The sequence below is a fragment of the Nasonia vitripennis genome (assembly GCF_009193385.2).
Source record: "Nasonia vitripennis strain AsymCx chromosome 2 unlocalized genomic scaffold, Nvit_psr_1.1 chr2_random0002, whole genome shotgun sequence".
Taxonomy (NCBI): Eukaryota; Metazoa; Arthropoda; class Insecta; order Hymenoptera; family Pteromalidae; genus Nasonia; species Nasonia vitripennis.
In genome coordinates, this window is record NW_022279608.1 from 963,245 (window position 1) to 980,889 (window position 17,645).

Here is a 17,645-nt window from a genome sequence, read left to right on the forward strand (position 1 = left end):
ATAAATGCAACCTGGATGTACAAAGAGTAGAAGCAAAATGTTTACAATTCACAAAGATGCTGCGTCTAACTAATGGATAATAATATTAAATTTGGCGTCATGAATAATATATTTTAGCAGACCAGTCGGGTCAAGCATTAGAATTAGAGGACTAGGGTGGGATTATAACGACATGGAAAAATGCAACGTGGATGTACAACGAGTAGAAGTGATATGGGTTTAATTCACATAAATGCAGCGTCTAACATAGCGATAAGAATATTAAATTAAGCGTCATCAATAAGATATTCCAGCAGACCTGTCCGTGCACCATTAGATTTAGAGGACCAAGGCGGGATTACAACGACATGGTGAATAAATGCAACCTGGATGTACAAAGAGTAGAAGCAAAATGTTTACAATTCACAAAGATGCTGCGTCTAACATATAGATAATAATATTAAATTTGGCGTCATGAATAATATATTTTAGCAGACCTGTCCGTGCACCATTAGATTTAGAGGACCAAGGCGGGATTACAACGACATGGTGAATAAATGCAACGTGGATGTACAACGAGTAGAAGCGATATGGGTTTAATTCACAAATATGCAGCATCTAACATTGGGATAAGAATATTAAATTATTCGTCATGAAGAAGATATTCCAGCAGACCTGTCCGTGCACCATTAGATTTAGAGGACCAAGGCGGGATTACAACGACATGGTGAATAAATGCAACCTGGATTTACAAAGAGTAGAAGCAAAATGTTTACAATTCACAAAGATGCTGCGTCTAACATATGGATAATAATATTAAATTTGGCGTCATGAATAATATATTTTAGCAGACCAGTCTGGGCAAGCATTAGAATTAGAGGACTAGGGTGGGATTACAACGACATGGGAAAAAATACAACGTGGATGTACAACGATTAGAAGTGAAATGGGTTTTATTCACATAGATGCAGCATCTAACATAGGGATAATAATATTAAATTATGCGTCATGAATAAGATATTCCAGCAGACCTGTCTGCGCACCATTAGAACTAGAGGACTAAGGCGGGATTACAACGACACGGTGAATAAATGCAACGTGGATGTACAACGAGTAGAAGCGATATGGGTTTAATTCACAAATATGCAGCATCTAACATTGGGATAAGAATATTAAATTATGCGTCATGAAGAAGATATTCCAGCAGACCTGTCCGTGCACCATTAGATTTAGAGGACCAAGGCGGGATTACAACGACATGGTGAATAAATGCAACCTGGATGTACAAAGAGTAGAAGCAAAATGTTTACAATTCACAAAGATGCTGGGTCTAACATATGGATAAGAATATTAAATTTGGCGTCATGAATAATATATTTTAGCAGACCAGTCTGGTCAAGCATTAGAATTAGAGGACTAGGGTGGGATTATAACGACATGGAAAAATGCAACGTGGATGTACAACGAGTAGAAGTGATATGGGTTTAATTCACATAAATGCAGCGTCTAACATAGGGATAAGAATATTAAATTAAGCGTCATCAATAAGATATTCCAGCAGACCTGTCTGGGCACCATTAGAACTAGAGGACTAGGGCGTGATTACAAGGACTTGGTGAATAAATGCAACGTGGATGTACAAAGAGTAGAAGCAAAATGTTTACAATTCACAAAGATGCTGCGTCTAACATATAGATAATAATATTAAATTTGGCGTCATGAATAATATATTTTAGCAGACCTGTCCGTACACCATTAGATTTAGAGGACCAAGGCGGGATTACAACGACATGGTGAATAAATGCAACGTGGATGTACAACGAGTAGAAGCGATATGGGTTTAATTCACAAATATGCAGCATCTAACATTGGGATAAGAATATTAAATTATGCATCATGAAGAAGATATTCCAGCAGACCTGTCCGTGCACCATTAGATTTAGAGGACCAAGGCGGGATTACAACGACATGGTGAATAAATACAACCTGGATGTACAAAGAGTAGAAGCAAAATGTTTACAATTCACAATGATGCTGCGTCTAACATATGGATAATAATATTAAATTTGGCGTCATGAATAATATATTTTAGCAGCCCTGTCTGGGCAAGCATTAGAATTAGAGGACTAGGGTGGGATTACAACGACATGGTGAATAAATGCAACGTGGATGTACAACGAGTAGAAGTGATATGGGTTTAATTCACATAGATGCAGCGTCTAACATAGGGATAGGAATATTAAATTATGTGTTATGAATAAGATATTCCATTAGACATATCTTCGCAAGCATTAGAATTAGAGGAATAGGACGGGATTACAACGACATGGTAAATAAATGCAACGTGGATGTACAACGAGTATAAGTGATATGGGTTTAATTCACAAATATGCAGCATCTAACATTGCGATAAGAATATTAAATTATGCATCATGAAGAAGATATTCCAGCAGACCTGTCCGTGCACCATTAGATTTAGAGGACCAAGGCGGGATTACAACGATATGGTGAATAAATGCAACCTGGATGTACAATGAGTAGAAGCAAAATGTTTACAATTCACAAAGATGTAGCGTCTAACATAGGGATAATAATATTAAATTGTGCGTCATGAATAAGATATTCCAGCAGACTTGTCTGCGCACCATTATAACTAGAGGACTAGGGCGGGATTACAACAACATGGTGAATAAATACAACCTGGATGTACAAAGAGTAGAAGCAAAATGTTTACAATTCACAATGATGCTGCATCTAACATATGGATAATAATATTAAATTTGGCGTCATGAATAATATATTTTAGCAGACCTGTCTGGGCAAGCATTAGAATTAGGGGACTAGGGTGGGATTACAACGACATGGTGAATAAATGCAACGTGGATGTACAACGAGTAGAAACGATATGGGTTTAATTCACAAATATGCAGCATCTAACATTGGGATAAGAATATTAAATTATGCGTCATGAAGAAGATATTCCAGCAGACCTGTCCGTGCACCATTAGATTTAGAGGACCAAGGCGGGATTACAACGACATGGTGAATAAATGCAACCTGGATGTACAAAGAGTAGAAGCAAAATGTTTACAATTCACAAAGATGCTGCGTCTAACTAATGGATAATAATATTAAATTTGGCGTCATGAATAATATATTTTAGCAGACCAGTCGGGTCAAGCATTAGAATTAGAGGACTAGGGTGGGATTATAACGACATGGAAAAATGCAACGTGGATGTACAACGAGTAGAAGTGATATGGGTTTAATTCACATAAATGCAGCGTCTAACATAGCGATAAGAATATTAAATTAAGCGTCATCAATAAGATATTCCAGCAGACCTGTCTGGGCACCATTAGAACTAGAGGACTAGGGCGTGATTACAAGGACATGGTGAATAAATGCAACGTGGATGTACAAAGAGTAGAAGCAAAATGTTTACAATTCACAAAGATGCTGCGTCTAACATATAGATAATAATATTAAATTTGGCGTCATGAATAATATATTTTAGCAGACCTGTCCGTGCACCATTAGATTTAGAGGACCAAGGCGGGATTACAACGACATGGTGAATAAATGCAACGTGGATGTACAACGAGTAGAAGCGATATGGGTTTAATTCACAAATATGCAGCATCTAACATTGGGATAAGAATATTAAATTATTCGTCATGAAGAAGATATTCCAGCAGACCTGTCCGTGCACCATTAGATTTAGAGGACCAAGGCGGGATTACAACGACATGGTGAATAAATGCAACCTGGATTTACAAAGAGTAGAAGCAAAATGTTTACAATTCACAAAGATGCTGCGTCTAACATATGGATAATAATATTAAATTTGGCGTCATGAATAATATATTTTAGCAGACCAGTCTGGGCAAGCATTAGAACTAGAGGACTAAGGCGGGATTACAACGACACGGTGAATAAATGCAACGTGGATGTACAACGAGTAGAAGCGATATGGGTTTAATTCACAAATATGCAGCATCTAACATTGGGATAAGAATATTAAATTATGCGTCATGAAGAAGATATTCCAGCAGACCTGTCCGTGCACCATTAGATTTAGAGGACCAAGGCGGGATTACAACGACATGGTGAATAAATGCAACCTGGATGTACAAAGAGTAGAAGCAAAATGTTTACAATTCACAAAGATGCTGGGTCTAACATATGGATAAGAATATTAAATTTGGCGCCATGAATAAGATATTCCAGCAGACCTGTCCGTGCACCATTAGATTTATAGGACCAAGGCGGGATTACAACGACATGGTGAATAAATGCAACGTGGATGTACAACGAGTAGAAGCGATATGGGTTTAATTCACAAATATGCAGCATCTAACATTGGGATAAGAATATTAAATTATGCATCATGAAGAAGATATTCCAGCAGACCTGTCCGTGCACCATTAGATTTAGAGGACCAAGGCGGGATTACAACGACATGGTGAATAAATACAACCTGGATGTACAAAGAATAGAAGCAAAATGTTTACAATTCACAATGATGCTGCGTCTAACATATGGATAATAATATTAAATTTGGCGTCATGAATAATATATTTTAGCAGCCCTGTCTGGGCAAGCATTAGAATTAGAGGACTAGGGTGGGATTACAACGACATGGTGAATAAATGCAACGTGGATGTACAACGAGTAGAAGTGATATGGGTTTAATTCACATAGATGCAGCGTCTAACATAGGGATAGGAATATTAAATTATGTGTTATGAATAAGATATTCCATTAGACATATCTTCGCAAGCATTAGAAATAGAGGACTAGGCCGGGATTACAACGACATGTTGAATAAATGCAAATTGGATTTAGAATGAGTAGAAGCAAAATGTTTACAATTCACAAAGATGCTGCGTCTAACATATAGATAATAATATTAAATTTGGCGTCATGAATAATATATTTTAGCAGACCTGTCCGTACACCATTAGATTTAGAGGACCAAGGCGGGATTACAACGACATGGTGAATAAATGCAACCTGGATGTACAAAGAGTAGAAGCAAAATGTTTACAATTCACAAAGATGCTGGGTCTAACATATGGATAAGAATATTAAATTATGCGTCATGAAGAAGATATTCCAGCAGACCTGTCCGTGCACCATTAGATTTAGAGGACCAAGGCGGGATTACAACGACATGGTGAATAATTGCAACCTGGATGTACAAAGAGTAGAAGCAAAATGTTTACAATTCACAAAGATGTAGCGTCTATCATAGGGATAATAATATTAAATTTGGCGTCATGAATAATATATTCTAGCAGACCTGTCTGGGCAAGTATTAGAATTAGAGGACTAGGGAGTCATTACAACGACATGGTGAATAAATGCAACCTGGATGTACAAGGAGTAGCAGCGATATGGGTTTAATTGACAAAGATGCAGCGTCTAACATAGGGATAAGAATATTAAATTATGTGTTATGAATAAGATATTCCATTAGAGATATCTTCGCAAGCATTAGAATTAGAGGAATAGGACGTGATTACAACGACATGGTGAATAAATACAACCTGGATGTACAACGAGTAGAAGCGATATGGGCTTAATTCACAAATATGCAGCATCTAACATTGGGATAAGAATATTAAATTAAGCGTCATCAATAAGATATTCCAGCATACCTGTCTGGGCACGATTAGAACTAGAGGACTAGGGCGTGATTACAACGACAGGAAAAAATGCAACGTGAATGTACAAAGAGTAGAAGTGGAAGGGTTCAATAATCCCTTGATCAACATTACGATAATACAGGCGTTCTGTGAAAACTGTATTTCACGTTTGCGCACATAATGGGAGATCGCAGACTTTACTACTTCAACTCCTATATACAAAGATTCGTCAAACACCATGTCGTTGTCATTCTGTTTCAAACGTGAGAAAGATATTAATTTAAAACAGTTTGAAGGAATCTTCGTTCTAATAAAATCAATTATTTTAATTATTTTTATGGTCTGCCCACATCAAAAATTCTCGCTAAAATCCCATAGAGCCCTTCAAATGATGCTAGCTCAAAAATGTCGTTGTAATCCCTTGTGATACGTATAATAAGTTTAAAAATAGTCATGGGATTCGTTGATTAAATTGGGAATTAACTTCTTTTTTAATATTCTGATGGTCCGCGCATATTGAAAATATATATTTACAACTAGTCCTAGAATTTTGAATAATGCTTGTACGAAGATGTCCTTGTAATCCTGTGTTAGACATGAAGATAAAACAGGCTATAATGTATTTATGATAAGCGACCTGATTTTTAATAATTATCTTAAGATGATCATAACTAAGATTTATGCTTTCACATGAAGCTAAAATCTCCACTCCTTCGTGTTAACAAGCGTATTATGTGGGGTACGACCCTAATCCAATTGCTGACTTTAATGATTTAACACGTTGACGGTAATATCAAATTTATACCAAGTCGTTGTAATCCCGTGTTTGGCGTTTTATTCCTTTTGTTCAAGTATTTTTGCCCACAAGGTATTCTTTAGTTTTTGTATCGTAATTAATTAAAAAAAAAAAGAATTATTTGAATTCTTTGATTTAGTTTTATAACCTTTTGATGGAAATTTTAAACTGCGCAGAGTGGGTATCTTCAAAACTGGTGAATTTAGTTTTGCACATAGTTATTGGCACTTTTAATCCCCTGCAAAGAGCGCTGAAGCGAGCTTTGAAAGTTACACCTTACTTATGTGACATGTGGTGGTAAGTATGATTATTAAATAAGAACATTCAAAATCTGCAGTATTTTCATTGAAATTTGAATGATTTCAACTCCTTATATTACTATTATTGATGAATATAAGTTTTTTTGTTTTTATTTGACTCATGATTGTATTTGATCAAAGACGTTATTTGTTTACACTGCTAAAAAGTTTAGAAAATTAAACAAATAAAAAAACAATTAATTTATATGGTAGGTCGAGTAATAGTTTATATGCAGATATTGTGGATGTTAACTGTTACTAGGCTGGTAGCCATTAGCAGCTAAAGATTGATTTCCGGTAGCCATTAGAGCGTATAAGCGATAATCTAATGGCGTCCGGTAGCCATTAGTGAAAACGGTAGCCATAAGCTCGCGTATCTCATGAAATGGTAACCATAAGCTCCCGTAAGCGTGTGTATATATATATATACGCTTTATATATATTGGTCCTTTATATATATATATATATATATACAGGGTGTCCCATTTTAATTTACCACCACCTAAAACAGGTTAATAATTTGCTCTGAGAAAAAAATGTTTCAAATAAAATTTGTTGGGTTCGAAGGGGGGCATCTTTTGGCTATTTTAGCTGCGACCTTGAACATAACCTTCAAGGTCATTTGAAAGTCAAGACCAAATTTTCATATGAAATGTGCATATTTTATGGCGGATTCGGATTCTACTAAAAAAGAGAAACACTTTTTGTCTGAATCATTTTTTTAAAAATCCCCAAATTTTTGTTGTAAATGGCTTTAAAAAAGTTGAAAAAATCACTAATATCTCTTATTGCCCCACCCTTTAAAAGAAGTTAAAAATTTGCTCTGAGAATAAAATGTTTCAAATAAAATTTGTTGGGTTAGAAGGGGGGCATCTTTTGGCTATTCCAGCTGTGACCTTGAACATGACCTTCAAGGTCATTTGAATAAGATTTATCACAGATTCGGGTTCTACCAAAAAAGTAACACTTTTTGTCTTAACCATTTTTTGATCATCAATAGGTAGCTCTCCCTTTAACTGAAAAGAGAATTTGTCCTAGAAATAAGCTGTTTTAGATGAATGTTACTAGCTTCAAACAAAGACAGAGGTATCCTTTTGATCACTTAAGGCAAGACCTTCACGTCCAGCCACTTAAGGCAAGACCCCGTCCAACCACTTAAGGCAAGACCCTATCCAGCCACTTAAGGCAAGACCTTCACGTCCAACCACTTAAGGCAAGACCTTCACGTCCAGCCACTTGAGGCAAGACCCCTTCGTTCAGCTAGTCACGGAAATTTCAACGCCTCAAGTGCTCTATCAATTGCCCATTTTGTTGAATGCACATTTGTATTCTCTGCCGAAAACTTCTTTGGACATCTATTAATGTTTGTGGGGTGAACGCCTGGAATGCTGCAACAATTCTCTCCATCATATTTTGTGCCGTCGTCGGGGCTTCCGCGTAAACTCTCTGCTTCACGGCCCCCCACAGAAAGAAGTCCAATGGGGTCAAATCTGGCGATCGCGCAGGGAATTCACAGATTGGACTACCAATTCCAATCCAACTATTTGGGTATGTCGCGTTCAGAAATCTCCTGACAAGTAGTCTACGATGAGCGGGAGCACCATCTTGCTGGAACCACATGTCTCGCCTTATTTCTAGCGGAATGTTTTCTAGAAGAGGTGGAATTTGGTTCTCGAGAATATCTAAATAAAGCTCGCCGTTTAAATTACGGTCATAAAAAATTGGACCCACAACGTATTCCCCAACTATGCCCGCCCAAACATTAATTGACCACCGTCTTTGTGTACGGTGATCTCGCTGCCAATGTGGATTTTCTTCTGCATAATAATGCGCGTTATGAAGATTAACTCCTCCCATATTGTCGAACTTTGCCTCGTCTGTAAAGAGAGTCCGATTAAAGAAAAATGGATCTATGCGCATTCGTGTTTCCGCCCATTGACAGAATCTAAGTCGCCTGGCAGGATCACCAGGCTCAATGGCATGTGTAAGGTGCAAGTGATATGGATGAAATCTAAAATGACGCAATAAACGGGAAACTGTTGATCTGGGTACTCCATGCATTCGCTGAATTTGTCGCGTCGAAATATGAGGATCCTCGGCAATTACAGCACGAACCCCAAGTGCAATATGCTCTCTTGGGCCCGTCCGTCGCCTCTTCCTTCTTAAGTTACCTCCTTGAGCTCTTATCGTTAGAAGTTTAATATTCCTCCTAGTAGGATGACGAGCGTCCGGATACCTTTCAGCGTACAGCCTCGCTGCAGCCTTGTAATTGTCGTGACATTCTCCCAGAATCTTGATCATGTTGACTATCTCTACTGGCGTGTAGTCAGCCTTTATCTGTTGTAGGTAGATTTTTTAGGGAATATTTAATCTTACTAGAAATAATTTATTATAAGTATTTTTCTGCTCTGAAATTCAGAAAGTCAATGAAAACCTAATGATGAGAAGCTTTGAGGAGCTGTAAGAATTTACAAGCTTTACCAATAGAACGATAACGAAGCAAAAAAATGTCTTTTAGCGAGAAATAAAGCATTTACGAGAAAAATATTTCTTAAAAAGATGCGTACTTTATCAGAGAATCTGAATATGATTTAAAATATGTACAATTTTCATTAAAAAAACTAAGCTTGATTTTGATTCTCAGTTGAAAACATGCCCCTTACTGCTCAAACTTGCCCCAGATGATGTCAAACTTGTCCCAGTTGTGACCGTAAACTTGCCCCAGATGATGTCAAATTTTCCGCAGATGACGTAAAACTTGCCCCAGAGAATGTCAAACATACCCCGAAGATTGCAAACTTGCCCCAGAGAATGTCAAACACACCCCGAAGATTGCAAACTTCCCCCATGTGATAAAAAATGAATCAGATTAGCGTTCTAATGAACTTTGGTTCTGTTAATAAATTTTTTGGTAATTTCATTTCTTTGAAAAAGAGAGTATTTTCCATTAAAGTGATGGTTCTTTCTTAAAATGAATTTAAGGTTCGAGGTCAAGGTCATAGCCAAGCTTCAATTGCCGGAATAAAAATCGAGGATTACCGTTAAATAAATTGACTGACCTTCGAATGACCTTGTTGGTTAAGGACAAGTTCATGGCTAAGGTCATACTTGGACTTAAATTTGTAAAATTGTGTACGTTTCTAATTCCTCGGATAAAATGTAAAATTTTTAACTTCTTTTAAAGGGTGGGGCAATAAGAGATATCTAGTGATTTTTTCAACTTTTTTAAAACCGTTTACAACAAAAATTTGGGATTTTTTCAAAAAATGATTCGGACAAAAAGTGTTTCTCTTTTTTAGTAGAATCCGAATCCGCCATAAAAATATGCACATTTCATATGAAAATTTGGTCTTGACTTTCAAATGACCTTGAAGGTCATGTTCAAGGTCACAGCTAAAATAGCCGAAAGATGTCCCCCTTCGAACCCAACAAATTTTATTTGAAACATTTTTTTCTCAGAGCAAATTATTAACCAGTTCTAGGGGGTGGTAAATTAAAATGGGACACCCTGTATATATATATATATATATATAAAAATTTTGAGGCCCAAAAACTTTAAGGTCCAAAATTATATCCTAGATGTTAGGTTATTCGGAAAAGAAATAAAAGGCTTCACGGCATACAAGGGCATTAAGCACTTTAATATAATAGTAGATTTCCACGTCGCGCAACAGGTAATATTTAGCGAAAATCTTCCGATAATACGACTACTATTCCTCCAAATGCTTCTACTGAATTATGCAAATCTTTAAATAATCTATCTATAGCATGAAACGCATATTTTGATGCCATGAATATTTCATCCCAAATTAATACTTACATTACTAGTTGATAATTCTGATAAATTTAATGGTAATTTAAGTGTTGTATGAACTGTTTTACCTCCATGTAAGAAATTTGCGGCTATACCAGCCCAAGCTACAGATATAACAGGAATTTAATGATAATCTTAACTCTATTGTCATGTGTGAATACTCACATAAAATTGATTTCTTTTTACGTAAATTAAAAAACAAAAAATATTTACAATATACACTATTTCTACCGAAAAATATCATATATATACCATACAAAATCACTGACCCAAATTCATGATATTTTACTATATAAATAAGTGTTTTTAGTTACTTGCCATGGCTTTGTGTTACTGAGTAATATTCTGCAGTTATTAAAAAAATATTTTTATTTTGATGCAATGTGATGTATTAAACATAATACCGAAGGGATTAGATTTTATTTACGACGGACAGAATATCACAAAAAAGGACTTGATGTAACGTCAAGGCACAATTACATCACTATAGACGATGAATGGGAAATTGCAAAATCATGGTGATGGTCATATTTTTTTAGATGTTCTTTACATCAAAATGTGACGATGAGACATAACATAGATGTTGATGTCATGTTAATTGAACTGCTTCGATTGATTTTTAGAGTCATACAACAAGTATATGACATTGTGATTGTTTTAACTCGGTTTTCTAATATGCTTAACACAGGATCTGTTGCCAAATTATGGCGCGTTTATCAAAGTTACTATGTCAGTTCTGTCTATTTATTAGTTAATACTATTAATTTAATCGTAAATTAATATAAAAATTTAAGTTAAATATACAAATAAGATAATTTTAAATTTATTAAAGTTGAAAAATATTAATTGAAAAAGTATATTAATGTAGTAATATACCCTACTGAAAAAAATTGCGCGATTACTCGCGTGATTAATCGCGGGAATAATCGCGTTAATTTATCGCGCGATTCATCTAAAATAAATTTGTATAATAAAATTGTTTTAAACGGAAAATTATTAAGCGGGGTAGCCAATTTGGGTGTTACCATTCAGATGGGAGCCGGCAGGGTAAATTGCGTACAATATTATACTAATAATATATATTATTTGAATTTAATGGTTTAGTGTAAGCTATTCATTAAATATAAGTGTGTATATAATTTATTTTTAATAAATTCCCTTCTTTAAAATATCATTGTTTTTTATTATTCAATATATTTATATCTTAATGAAAATGGTATATATTATTATATTACCTAAGACGAAAATCACAAGTGAAATTTTTACTTGTCCCGTTTTTTAGGTTGTTAAACAACAATAAATTATCTACATGTATTTTATACGATGAAAACTGGGTAAATTAGCCCCTAATTTAGGTTACACATTTTATATTGATCAATAACCATTCGGCACTTATTATTATAGTGAATAGCGAAACAGGGTCTATGATACAATGCACTATAAGTATACAACAAATGTACCAAAAAAATTATTAACTATAGCAGACAATGTCCAGGTATCAAAATCACCTCCCGGATGGCGAGACATGGTCTATGATACAACGCACTAAGTATACAATAAATATACTAAATAAAATTTTGACTATCAGTAGACAATATCCAGGTGTCAAAATCACCTCCCGGATGGCGAGACATGGTCTATGATACAACACACTCAGTATACAACAAATATACTAAAAAAAAGTTTTCCTCCAGTAGATAATGTCCAGGCAACGGGATGATTCTGAGGTTAACCCGTAATAGTTATGGTAAATGATATATGGTGCTAAGAATAGTTATGGTAAATATATATGGTGCTAAGAATAGTTATGGTAAAGATATATAGTGCTAAGAATATTCCTACCGTTTTATTTTTTTTTCTTTAGTGCACCAATATTGCAATCTAATAATGTAAAGTTAAAATATCGCATTTTCCGGATTTTTCAGGGAATTTTTCTGGACTCCTTGAAATTTTAGTCTTCCTGGAATTTTAATGCTGATAATATACTTATGATTATAAACGACGTTTCTTGGTAGTTAAACTAAGTGTGATTTTAAAGGTAGCACCATATATCATTTACCATAACTATAATGGGTTAACCTCAGGATCATCCTAACACCTGGACATCATCTACAAGAAGTGTAAATTTTTGTCGGTACATTTTTTATATAGTCACTATCGGTCAACATATGATAGTCCTCTAGCTTCTTTGTTGAATATCTTAAAGAAACAAAAATCGCTCACCATTGGGATGGACTGTTTATTAGAGCTTAACTATCCAGTAATGAAATATTATAGGTTGGGATTAATAAAAATTCAAATTGCAATTATAGTAGCAGCTAGAAGGTAAAAGAATGTTAGCCCGATCTACTTGTACTTGCAAATTATTTGAAACTCTACTGAGAATTGGGATTCTATGGTGGGTTAAGCACAAGAACCTGCTCCTCCCGAGCCAACAAGGCTTTCGCAAAGGTAGATCCTGCTCAGACAACCTAATAAGTTTATCTCTCAAAATAGAAGAATTCTTCCTAGAAAACAAACAAGATCTCGCTGCTTTCATGGATATACAAGGTGCTTTGCAATATCAACAATGTCGATTTTGTTATATTGTTAAATAAACTCGCTGAACTAGGGTTTCCTCTTGACATTATCTCTTTTATTAACTTTCTAATGCACCAAAGAAATGTTTTTTCTGATTCTAATCTAATAAACCCGAGAATTGTATACAAAGGCGTGCCGCAAGGCGGAGTTCTCAGTTCTCTAATGTACACCATCTTTGCTATTTCACTAATTAAAAACATCCTAAAAAATGTGCATATCGAGCAATTTGCTGACGACATCGCGCTATATGACAAATTCTCTTCAGAAAAACAAGGCAAAAGCATTCTCCAAAAAGCTATTAAAACGCTACATGAAAATACGCACAATGTTGGACTCAGCCTAGCCCCCCACAAGACAATCAAGGGCTTACTTAACTTAAAGTGAAGTTATATGTTGATCCATCAGAAACAACTCTCATAATACTTACTACGTAACTTGTCATGCCCTTTTTATTGTACTTATGGTAATTGTATCACGTTCTAATACATAAAAACAAAATTATAGTTGATCACCAGAAAACAAAATAAAACGGACATGGCAAGTTATGTAGTAAGTATCTTGAGAGTTGTTGCTGATGGATCAACATATAACTTAACTTTAAGTTAAGTAAACCGTTGATTAAACAAAACAATTTTTTTGCTTTATTATGATTGAATATAATTAACTTGACTTTGTTTCATCAATCTCAATTCTTTTTTATTTGTGATTTCGTTGCGGAATATATCAAACTCGCCTAACATTTCACTCTATTAAAAGTCAATTTTTCTCAGAGATTTCAGTCCTTTTGAAAATAAAATATAAGCATTTTTCGACCATTGCTTTTTTGTAACATTTTTATCACTTACATGAAAACACTGATTATTCTGTCGCAAAATATTATTATGGTGATTATGATTGTTAAAAAATTTGGATAGTTGTAAATTTTCGCTGTCCACGAATATTATTATTACACTTCATCATAGGCCACCTCAAACACCTAGAAACAGTCTTTAAATGATTTATTTACCTAGACACCAAAAACTACGGAGCGCACCACCTAGACCTCGTCATCGGATACCCTGCACACCTAGACGCCGTCCTCATATGATTTATTTACCTAGACACCAAAAATTACGGAGCGAACTACCTAGACCTAGTCATCGGCCACCCTATACACCTAGGCGCCGTTCTCATATGATTCATTTACCTAGACACTAAAAACCACGTTGCGAACTGCCTAGACCTCGTCATCGGTCATCCTGTAAACCTAGACACTGCTCTTGAATTTTCACACCTAGACACAAAAAACGCGGGGCACTCCACCAAGACGACATCATCGGCTACCCTGGCTACCGCTATTGCGCCACTTGATATTAAATAAAAAAAAAGTGAATTTACACCTGTAGTGTCCGCTGATCTGTATATGTGTGATTGCATCAGTAATCCCGCTAGCCAGTATAAGTATGTGGGAAAGCAATATGTGCGGCTAAAATTATGGTCTTAACACTAGTCGTGTGCGGCTAACTTCATGGTCTGAACATGTTGGGCTGAAGAATCCCAAACGAATATGAGCATTTTTGTTAAGACATGCTTGTTTATTGTAAATAAAGCTACTTTCTCGCCAATATATCGATAAGAAATCATAGTTATGTATACAAATATGATTATACGCCAAAAAAATTTAGATACAATAATGTAAATATTTGTATTTATTGAATTGAAAATTTGAACACCCAATATAGAAGTGAAGAGTGTCGTTGATATGGCTAAAACTTTATCAAACCAAGGATCTGATAGCTGTAAGTCGATTATGCACTTTACACACTTACCGCAAAAAATACACTTACCGCTCCTTTAGACTCCTCATCTAATGCATCATAGATGCGTCGCCTTATTCGGCAAATATTGCATCCCATAGCAATTTCCTCATCTACAAATACGACTACAAAACGCTGATGACATCCATTCCCTTCAATTTAGATCTACTAGACAACAAACATCTAAACCCCACTACTCACTTAAAATCCAATATCGCCAATGTAAAAGACAGCGCCTTGACAGTGTTTACAGACGGCAGTCTTTCTCGATATGAAGAAAACATGTCAATTGGCGCGGCATGCATTTGCCCTTAATTAAGATATTACAAACAACTCCGCTTAAATGACTGCTTGTCTGTCTACACCACCGAATGTGCTGCCTTAAGCGACGCTCTCAATATCGCCCTTCAAAACAAAGATAAAAACATTCTCATCTTTTCAGACTCTCTCAGTGTCTTGCAAGCGTTAAAGTCTACCAAAATCTGTATTAAAGCCAACCCGCACATACTCGACATCAAGTGAAAATTCACCATGTTCAAAAGCAACAGCAAATGCTTTATCTCCTTTTCCTGGGTTCGTTTTTCCCTTGTTCTATCGCACAAGGGCATATGAGGAAATAAACAGGCCGACACTCTAGCAAAAAGCGCCGCACTTTCAGAGCTTGTCGACATTTAACGGATCCTGTTCTCCGATCTTTATGAGCAGTTTAAAAGTTCCAGCTTCAAACAAACTCAAAACATAATCAAAGCTTCCAGCTATTCTACCGGTAAACTATACTTCCAGCTTTACTTCACTGAAAAATGCCATCCATGGTTCAAACACAAAAAACTTAAACGGTCTCAAATTGTTATAAACAACTGAATCCGCAGCAACCATTATAACCTCGCGGCGTCACTTTGTAGATTCAATATTGTACCGTCTCCGCTTTGCAAATTCAACACTGACTCCAAGGAACTAATCATGTTATATGGAACTACCCCCTTTACAACAATTAAAGACACAAATTACTCAGAAACTTAAGAAAAAACTACCTTACGCTCCCCTTTAACACTGAATCTTTTGTTGCCAACCCGTGCTCGGACGCCTGTGGACACATCCTTTCCTTTATCTTCGACTGCGACAAACAACTGTAAAAATGCTATGTAATACTAACTGCGACACTCGATTGTAAAAATTCTATGTACCTTACGCACCATATGTAATGCAAACACTTTTGTATAGCTAAATAAAACTAGTGGCATCTCACTAAGGTTTGATAAAGCTTAATAAAATAAAATAAAAGGTCAATAATTTTTTAATTAAAACAAGTTTTCATGCCCTGGATGCATGGTTATATAAAACCTGCATCTTATAAGCACTACATCTGCAGAAATATTAATTACATCAATCACATGAAATTATATCAATTATCTGAAACGTATTCGGAAAATCACAATAACTTGTTCGATTCTATTCAAACTCTTTTATTGTTCGCTTTGGCTTATACACTCACGATCTCACACCTCAAATTAGCGATGTACAGAAAAGCTCGTAAGACTGTTACACCGATACGTGCGTCTCGTGCAACGGTCAAACAAGAAATGTCGCGCTGCGCTGGCCGCTGCGACGATGCGCGCTCTCTCTCTCTCTCTCTCTCTCTCTCTCTCTCTCTCTCTCTCTCTCTCTCTCTCTCTGCTCTGGCCTGGCCAATCAGCGCGCGCGAATCGGACAGTCCCTACGACCGCGCTCAACTCGCGCCCCGACTAGCCTGATATCGGACTAGTGGCCGTCGATACGGCCCCTTCCTCCGACGGCTCGGCTTCCCACTCGCGCTCGACTTGAGCCCAGCAACCTGCTCCCCTGCGATGCTTAACACGCGTACCCGCTCACACACCCTTTCACACTCGGTTTCTTCTTCTTCTCCTCAAACTCGCTGCTTCCATGAATCCTTGTCGTCGCTCCTTGTCCTCCGATTTCCTAGACTTCTCAGCAAAAACACTCGCACCAAAAAAACAGAGAAACACACACGAGTTAGCAACCATTTGCGCAGACGACACAGAGCACGCCGAAGGACGCGGCGCACGACGAGTCGCCTCGTCGCAGTCGAAATGTGTAATTAAAACAGTCCGAATTTGTTAATACATAAGACTTTCTGATGTATTAGGAGCAAAAAGAATTTTCAGAGCATTATTAAGTTCTGCACCCATATATACTCGAGCAAAATTACTATATTCTTTATCCAAAATTTTACTTAGTTGTGATGCCCACTCGAAGCTCTTGAAATAATCGTCGACTGTTGCTTCGTTGCATGAACGATATTCTTGATACTCAAACGGAGGAGCTTTGGGTTTTTGGGTTGAGCTTGAGAAGGGAATTCAGGCTGGTTTGTAACATAAGTGGTAACTTTCGGAATAGCAATCCCCAGAGCATCCGCCAACGCCTTCGTTACAGCAGCAATCAATACAGTAGAAGGTTCCTCTACGTCCGACATGGTTATGTTTACTTGTAATGAAAATATGCACTTTTAACTATTTCTCTCCGCGTGTTATTGTAGTAGAATGTAGGAAATTAAGTAATTGGCGTAATTTCGAAATTAATCCCGACGCCAAAATATTGTGTATGTATCGAGTAAACTTAGAGAAAGGGTATAAATATTTACTTAAAGATAGGTTTATTTAGAATAACAGTTATTATTTACAATGAATAATATGAAGTTGCATGAAAAACAATAAAACTTAAAAGAACGTTTAT

General features: G+C 36.2%; 1 protein-coding gene across 16 annotated transcripts in view; it reads left to right on the forward strand.

Moving 5' to 3' along the window:
* LOC100680429 (protein unc-79 homolog) overlaps positions 1-17,645 on the forward strand; it is a 2,400,004-nt gene that overhangs the window by 289,875 nt on the left and 2,092,484 nt on the right. The window lies entirely within an intron of this gene.